The sequence below is a fragment of the Calliopsis andreniformis genome, unplaced genomic scaffold (genome assembly GCF_051401765.1).
Source record: "Calliopsis andreniformis isolate RMS-2024a unplaced genomic scaffold, iyCalAndr_principal scaffold0035, whole genome shotgun sequence".
Classification (NCBI taxonomy): Eukaryota; Metazoa; Arthropoda; class Insecta; order Hymenoptera; family Andrenidae; genus Calliopsis; species Calliopsis andreniformis.
Window position 1 is genome coordinate 519,885 of NW_027480444.1, and position 8,721 is coordinate 528,605.

Here is an 8,721-nt window from a genome sequence, read left to right on the forward strand (position 1 = left end):
TAATCCTCAATCTTCAATCCTCAATCCCCAGTCCTCAACATCTAATCCTCAATGCTCAATCCTCAATCCTCAATCCTCAGTCCTCAATCCTCAATCCTCAATCCTCAGGCACCAATACTCAATCTTCAATACTCAATCCTCAATAGTCAATCCTCAATCCTGAATCCTCAACCCTCAATCCTCATTCCTCAAACCTCAATCCTCAACTCTCAGTCCTCATTCTCAATTCTCAATTCTCAATCCTCAATCCTCAATCGTCAATCTTCAATCCACAATAATCAATCTCCAATCCAAGATCATCAATCCCCAATCTTCAATCCTTAATCCTCAATCTTCAGTCCTCAATCCCCAGTCATCAATCTTCAATCGTCAATGCTCAATCCTTAATCCTCAACCGTCAGTCCTCGTCCTCAATCCTCAACCCTCAATCCCCAATCGTCAATCTTCAATCATCAATACTCAATCTTCAATCCTCAATACTCAATCCTCAATCGTCAATCCTCAATCCCCAATCCTCAATCTTCAATGCTCAATCCTCAATCCTCAATTCTCAATCCTCAATCCGCAATCTTCAATCCTCAATACTCAATATTCAATCCCCAATCCTCAATCGTCAATCCTCAATACTCAATCCTCAGTTCTGAATCCTCATTCTTCAATCCTCAATACCCAATCCTCAATCTTCAATCCTCAATCCTCAATCATCAATTCTCAATCCTCAATCCACAATCCTCAGGCCTCAAACATCATTATTCAACCCTCAGTCCTCGTCCTCAATCCACAACCCTCAATCCTCAGTCCTCAACCTTCAATCATCAATATTCAATCTTTAATCCTCAATCCTCAATCCTCAATCCTCAATCCTCAATCCTCAATCCTCAATCTTCAACCCTCAATCCTCAATCCTCAATACTCAATCTTCAATCTTCAATCCTCAATAATCAATCTTCAAACCCCAATCCTCATTTCTCAATCCTCAATCATCAATGTTCAATCCTCAATACTCAATCTTCAATCCTCAATCCTCAATCCTCAATCCTCAATCCTCATTCTTCAATCCTCAATACCTAATCCTCAATCTTCAATCCACTATCCTCAATTCGCAATCCTCAATCCTCAATCCTCAGACCTCAAGTATCAATACTCAGTCCTCAGTCCTCGTCCTCAATACACAACACTCAGTCATCAATCCTCAATCTTCATTCATCAATATTCTACCTTCAATCCTCAGTCCACAATCCTCAATGTTCAATCCTCAATACCCAATCCTCAATCTTCAATCCTCAATCCTCAGTCCTCAATCCTCAAACCTCAATCCTCAACCCTCAGTCCTCATCCTCAATTCTCAATTCTCAATCCTCAATCCTCAATCGTCAATTTTCAATCCTCAATAATCAATCCCCAATCCTAGATCCTCAATCCCCAATCTTCAATCCTTAATCCTCAATCCTCAGTCATAAATCCTCAATCTTCATTACTCAATCGTTAATCCTCAATCCTCAATCCTCAATCCTCAATCTTCAATCCTCAATCCTCAATCCTCAATCCTCAATCCTCAATCCTCAACCCTCAATCCACATTCCTCAAACCTCAATCCTCAACCCTCAGTCCTCATCCTCAATTCTCAATTCTCAATCCTCAATCCTCAATCCTCAACTCTCAATCTTCAATATTCAATCTTCAATCATCAATACTCAATCCTCAATCCTCAATCATCAATCCTCAATCTTCAATACTCAATCCTCAATCCTCAATCCTCAATCCTCAATCCTCAATCCTCAATCCTCAATACTCAATCCTCAATCTTCAATCCTCAATCCTCAATCCTCAATCCTCAATACTCAATCTTCAATCCTCAATCCTCAATCCTCAATCCTCAATCCTCAATCCTCAATCATCAATCCTCAATCTTCAATACTCAATCCTCAATCCTCAATCCTCAATCCTCAATACTCAACCATCAATCCTCAATTCTCAATCCTCAATCCTCAATATTCAATCCTCAATACTCAATCTTCAATCCTCAATCCTGGATCCTCAATCCTCAATCCTCAATCCTCAGTCATAAATCCTCAATCTTTAATACTTAATCGTCAATCCTCAGTCCTCAATCCTCAATCATCAATCCTCGTTCCTCAAACCTCAATCCTCAACCCTCAGTCCATATCTTCAATTCTCAATTCTCAATCCTCAATACTCAATCCTCAATCTTCAATCCCCAATCATCCATCTCCGATCCTAGATCCTCAATCCCCAATCCACAATCCTTAATCCTCAATCTTCAATCCTCAATCGCCAGTCCTCAATCTTCAATCCTCTATGCTCAATCCTCAATCCTCAGCCTCAGTCCTCAATCCTCAATCCTCAATCCTCAAACCTCAATCCTCAACCGTCAGTCCTCGTCAGCAATCCTCAACCCTCAATCCTCGATCCTCAATATTCAATCATCAATAATCAATCTTCAATCCTCAATCATCAGTCCCCAATCCTCAATCCTCAATCCTCAATATTCAACTCTCAACCCTCAACCATCAATCCTCAATACTCAACCATCAATCCTCAATTCTCAATACTCAATAGAACATCCTGAATTCTCATGGTTCAATACTCAATTCATAATATTCAATAATCAAATCTCAAACCTCAAGCATCAATTCTCAACACTCAATCCTCATTCCTCAAACCTCAATCCTAAACCCTCAGTCCTCATCCTCAATTCTCAATTCTCAATTCTCAATCCTCCCTCCTCAATCCTCAATCTTCAATCCTCAATAATCAATCTCCAATCCTAGCTCTTCAATCCCCAATCTTCAATCCTTAATCCTCAATCCTCAGTCATAAATCCTCAATCTTCAATACTCAATCGTCAATCCTCAGTCCTCAATCCACAATCCTCAATCCTCAATCCTCAATATTCATTCCTCAATACTCAATCTTCAATCCTCAATCCTCAATCCTGAATCCTCAATCCTCAATCCTCAGTCATAAATCCTCAATCTTCAATCCTCAATAATCAATCTCCAATCCTAGATCCTCAATCGCCAATCTTCAATCCTTAATCCTCAATCCTCAGTCATATATCCTCAATCTTCAATACTCAATCGTCAATCCTCAGTCCTCAATCCTCAATCCTCAATCCTCAATCCTCAATATTCAATCCTCATTACTCAATCTTCAATCATCAATCCTCAAACCTCAATCCTCAATCCTCAATCCTCAATCCTGAATCTTCACTCCTCAGTCCCCAATGCTCAATCTTCAATCCTCAATCCTCAATCCTCGATCCTCAATCTTCAATACTCTGTCCTCAGTCCTCAAACGTGAATGCTCAATCCTCTATCCCCAATCCTCAATCCTCAATCCTCTATCATCAATCGTCAATCTTCAATACTCAATACGCAATCCCCAATGCTCAGTACTCAACCATCAATCCTCAATTATCAATACTCAATAGAATATCCTGAATTCTCAGGATTCAATACTCAATCTTCAATACTCAATCCTCAATCCTCAATTCTCAATCCTCAATCCTCAACCCTCAATCCTCATTCCTCAAACCTCAATCCTCAACCCTCAGTCCTCATCCTCAATTCTCAATCCTCAATCCTCAATCTTCAATCTTCAATCCTCAATCCTCAAACCTCAATCCTCTACCGTCAGTCCTCGTCCTCAATCCTCAAACCTCAATCCTCAATCCTCAATATTGAATCATCAATACTCAATCTTCAATCCTCAATCCTCAATCCTCAATCCTCAATCCTCAATATTCAGCACACAAACCTCAGCCATCAATCCTGAATACTCAACCATCAATCCACAATTCTCAATACTCAATAGAATATTCTGAATTCGCATGGTTCAATACTCTATCCACAATATTCAATAATCAAATCTCAATCCTCAATCTTCAATCCTCAATACTCAATTTCAATCCTCAATTCTCAGTCCTCAATCCTCAGTCCTCAGTCCTCAGTCGTCAACCCTCAATCCCCGCACCTCAGCCCTCATCCTCAATCCGCAGTCCTCAATCCTCAGTCCTCTGTCCTCAAACCTCAATCCTCAACCCTCAGACATCATCCTCAATCCTCAATCCTCAATCCTCAATCCTCAATCTTCAATCCTCAATACTCAATCTTCAATCCTCAATCCTCAGTCCTCAAACCTCAATTCTGAATCCTCAATACTCAACCTTCAATCCTCAATCCTCAGTCCTCAGTACTCAACCATCAACCCTCAATTCTCAATACTCAATAGAATATCCTGAATTCTCAGGATTCAATACTCAAACCTCAACCCTCAACCCTCAGGCCCCATCCTCCATCCTCAATCCTCAAGCCTCAATCCTCAATCTTCAATCCTCAATACTCAAACTTCAATCCTCAATCCTCAATCCCCAAAACACAATCTTCAATCCTCAATCCTCAATCCTCAATCCACAATCCTCAATCCTCAGGCATCAGTACTCACTCTTCAATACTCAATCCTCAATCCTCAACCCTCAATCCTCAATCCTCAACCCTCAATCCTCATTCCTCAAACCTCAATCCTCATCCCTCAGTCCTCATCCTCAATTCTCAATTCTCAATCCTCAATCCTCAATCCTCAATCTTCAATCCTCAATAATCAATTTCCAATCCTAGATCCTCAATCCCCAATCTTCAATCCTTAATCCTCAATCCTCAGTCATAAATCCTCAATCTTCAATACTCAATCGTCAATCCTCAATCATCAGTCCTCAATCCTCAATCCTCAATCCTCAATCCTCAATCCTCAATAATCAATCTCCAATCCCAGATCCTCTATACCCAATCTTGAATCCTTAATCCTCAATCTTCAATCCTCAATCCCCAGTCCTCAATCTTCAATCCTCAATGCTCAATCCTCAATCCTATATCCTCAGTCCTCAATCCTCAATCCTCAATCCTCAAACCTCAATCCTCAACCGTCAGTCCTCATCCTCCATCCTCAATTCTCAATCCTCAATCCTCAATCTTCAATCCCCAAAACACAATCTTCAATCCTCAATCCTCAATCCTCAATCCACGTTCCTCAATCCTCAGGCATCAATACTGACTCTTCAATACTCAATCCTCAATCCTCAATCCTCAATCCTCAATCCTCAACCCTCAATCCTCATTCCTCAAACCTCAATCCTCAACCCTCAGTCCTCATCCTCAATTCTCAATTCTCAATCCTCAATCCTCAATCGTCAATCTTGAATCCTCAATAATCAATCTCCAATCCTAGATCCTCAATCCCCAATCTTCAATCCTTGATCCTCAATCCTCAGTCATAAATCCTCAATCTTCATTACTCAATCGTCAATCCTCAATCCTCAATCCTCAATCCTCAATCTTCAATCCTCAATCCTCAATCCTCAATCCTCAATCCTCAATCTTCAATCCTCAATCCTGAATCTTCAATCCTCAGTCCCCAATCCTCAATCTTCAATCCTCAATCCTCAATCCTCGATCCTCAATCTTCAATACTCTGTCCTCAGTCCTCAAACGTGAATGCTCAATCCTCTATCCCCAATCCTCAATCCTCAATCCTCTATCATCAATCGTCAATCCTCAATACTCAATACGCAATCCCCAATGCTCAGTACTCAACCATCAATCCTCAATTATCAATACTCAATAGAATATCCTGAATTCTCAGGATTCAATACTCAATCTTCAATACTCAATCCTCAATCCTCAATTCTCAATCCTCAATCCTCAACCCTCAATCCTCATTCCTCAAACCTCAATCCTCAACCCTCAGTCCTCATCCTCAATTCTCAATCCTCAATCCTCAATCTTCAATCTTCAATCCTCAATCCTCAAACCTCAATCCTCTACCGTCAGTCCTCGTCCTCAATCCTCAAACCTCAATCCTCAATCCTCAATATTGAATCATCAATACTCAATCTTCAATCCTCAATCCTCAATCCTCAATCCTCAATATTCAGCACACAAACCGCAGCCATCAATCCTGAATACTCAACCATCAATCCACAATTCTCAATACTCAATAGAATATTCTGAATTCGCATGGTTCAATACTCTATCCACAATATTCAATAATCAAATCTCAATCCTCAATCTTCAATCCTCAATACTCAATTTCAATCCTCAATTCTCAGTCCTCAATCCTCATTCTTCAGTCCTCAGTCGTCAACCCTCAATCCCCGCACCTCAGCCCTCATCCTCAATCCTCAGTCCTCAATCCTCAGTCCTCTGTCCTCAAACCTCAATCCTCAACCCTCAGACATCATCCTCAATCCTCAATCCTCAATCCTCAATCCTCAATCTTCAATCCTCAATACTCAATCTTCAATCCTCAATCCTCAGTCCTCAAACCTCAATTCTGAATCCTCAATACTCAACCTTCAATCCTCAATCCTCAGTCCACAGTACTCAACCATCAACCCTCAATTCTCAATACTCAATAGAATATCCTGAATTCTCAGGATTCAATACTCAAACCTCAACCCTCAACCCTCAGGCCCCATCCTCCATCATCAATCCTCAAGCCTCAATCCTCAATCTTCAATCATCAATACTCAAACTTCAATCCTCAATCCTCAATCCCCAAAACACAATCTTCAATCCTCAATCCTCAATCCTCAATCCACAATCCTCAATCCTCAGGCATCAATACTCACTCTTCAATACTCAATCCTCAATCCTCAACCCTCAATCCTCAATCCTCAACCCTCAATCCTCATTCCTCAAACCTCAATCCTCAACCCTCAGTCCTCATCCTCAATTCTCAATTCTCAATCCTCAATCCTCAATCCTCAATCTTCAATCCTCAATAATCAATTTCCAATCCTAGATCCTCAATCCCCAATCTTCAATCCTTAATCCTCAATCCTCAGTCATAAATCCTCAATCTTCAATACTCAATCGTCAATCCTCAATCCTCAGTCCTCAATCCTCAATCCTCAATCATCAATCCTCAGTCTTCAATACTCAATCGTCAATCCTCAATCCTCAATTCTCAATCCTCAATCCTCAATATTCAATCCTCAATACTCAATCTTCAATCCTCAATCCTGGATCCTCAATCCTCAATCCTCAATCCTCAGTCATAAATCCTCAATCTTTAATACTTAATCGTCAATCCTCAGTCCTCAATCCTCAATCATCAATCCTCGTTCCTCAAACCTCAATCCTCAACCCTCAGTCCATATCTTCAATTCTCAATTCTCAATCCTCAATCCTCAATCCTCAATCTTCAATCCCCAATCATCCATCTCCGATCCTAGATCCTCAATCCCCAATCCACAATCCTTAGTCCTCAATCTTCAATCCTCAATCGCCAGTCCTCAATCTTCAATCCTCTATGCTCAATCCTCAATCCTCAGCCTCAGTCCTCAATCCTCAATCCTCAATCCTCAAACCTCAATCCTCAACCGTCAGTCCTCGTCAGCAATCCTCAACCCTCAATCCTCGATCCTCAATATTCAATCATCAATAATCAATCTTCAATCCTCAATCATCAGTCCTCAATCCTCAATCCTCAATCCTCAATATTCAACTCTCAACCCTCAACCATCAATCCTCAATACTCAACCATCAATCCTCAATTCTCAATACTCAATAGAACATCCTGAATTCTCATGGTTCAATACTCAATTCATAATATTCAATAATCAAATCTCAAACCTCAAGCATCAATTCTCAACACTCAATCCTCATTCCTCAAACCTCAGTCCTAAACCCTCAGTCCTCATCCTCAATTCTCAATTCTCAATCCTCAATCCTCAATCCTCAATCTTCAATCCTCAATAATCAATCTCCAATTCTAGATCTTCAATCCGCAATCTTCAATCCTTAATCCTCAATCCTCAGTCATAAATCCTCAATCTTCAATACTCAATCGTCAATCCTCAGTCCTCAATCCTCAATCCTCAATCCTCAATCCTCAATATTCATTCCTCAATACTCAATCTTCAATCCTCAATCCTCAATCCTCAATCCGCAATCCTCAATCCTCAGTCATAAATCCTCAATCTTCAATCCTCAATAATCAATCTCCAATCCTAGAAACTCAATCCCCAATTTTCAATCCTTAATCCTCAATCCTCAGTCATATATCCTCAATCTTCAATACTCAATCGTCAATCCTCAGTCCTCAATCCTCAATCCTCAATCCTCAATCCTCAATATTCAATCCTCAATACTCAATCTTCAATCATCAATCCTCAAACCTCAATCCTCAATCCTCAGTTCTCAGTCATAAATCCTCTATCTTCAATACTTGATCGTCAATCCTCAGTCCTCAATCCTCAATCCTCAATCCTCGTTCCTCAAACCTCAATCCTCAACCCTCAGTCCTCATCCGCAATTCTCAATCCTCAATCTTCAATCCTCAATAATCAACCTCCAATCCTAGATCTTCAATCCCCAATCTTCAATCCTTAATCCTCAATCCTCAGTCATAAATCCTCAATCTTCAATACTCAATCGTCAATCCTCAGTCCTCAATCCTCAATCCTCAATCCTCAATCCTCAATATTCATTCCTCAATACTCAATCTTCAATCCTCAATCCTCAATCCTCAATCCTCAATCCTCAATCCTCAGTCATAAATCCTCAATCTTCAATCCTCAATAATCAATCTCCAATCCTAGATCCTCAATCCCCAATCTTCAATCCTTAATCCTCAATCCTCAGTCATATATCCTCAATCTTCAATACTCAATCGTCAATCCTCAGTCCTCAATCCTCA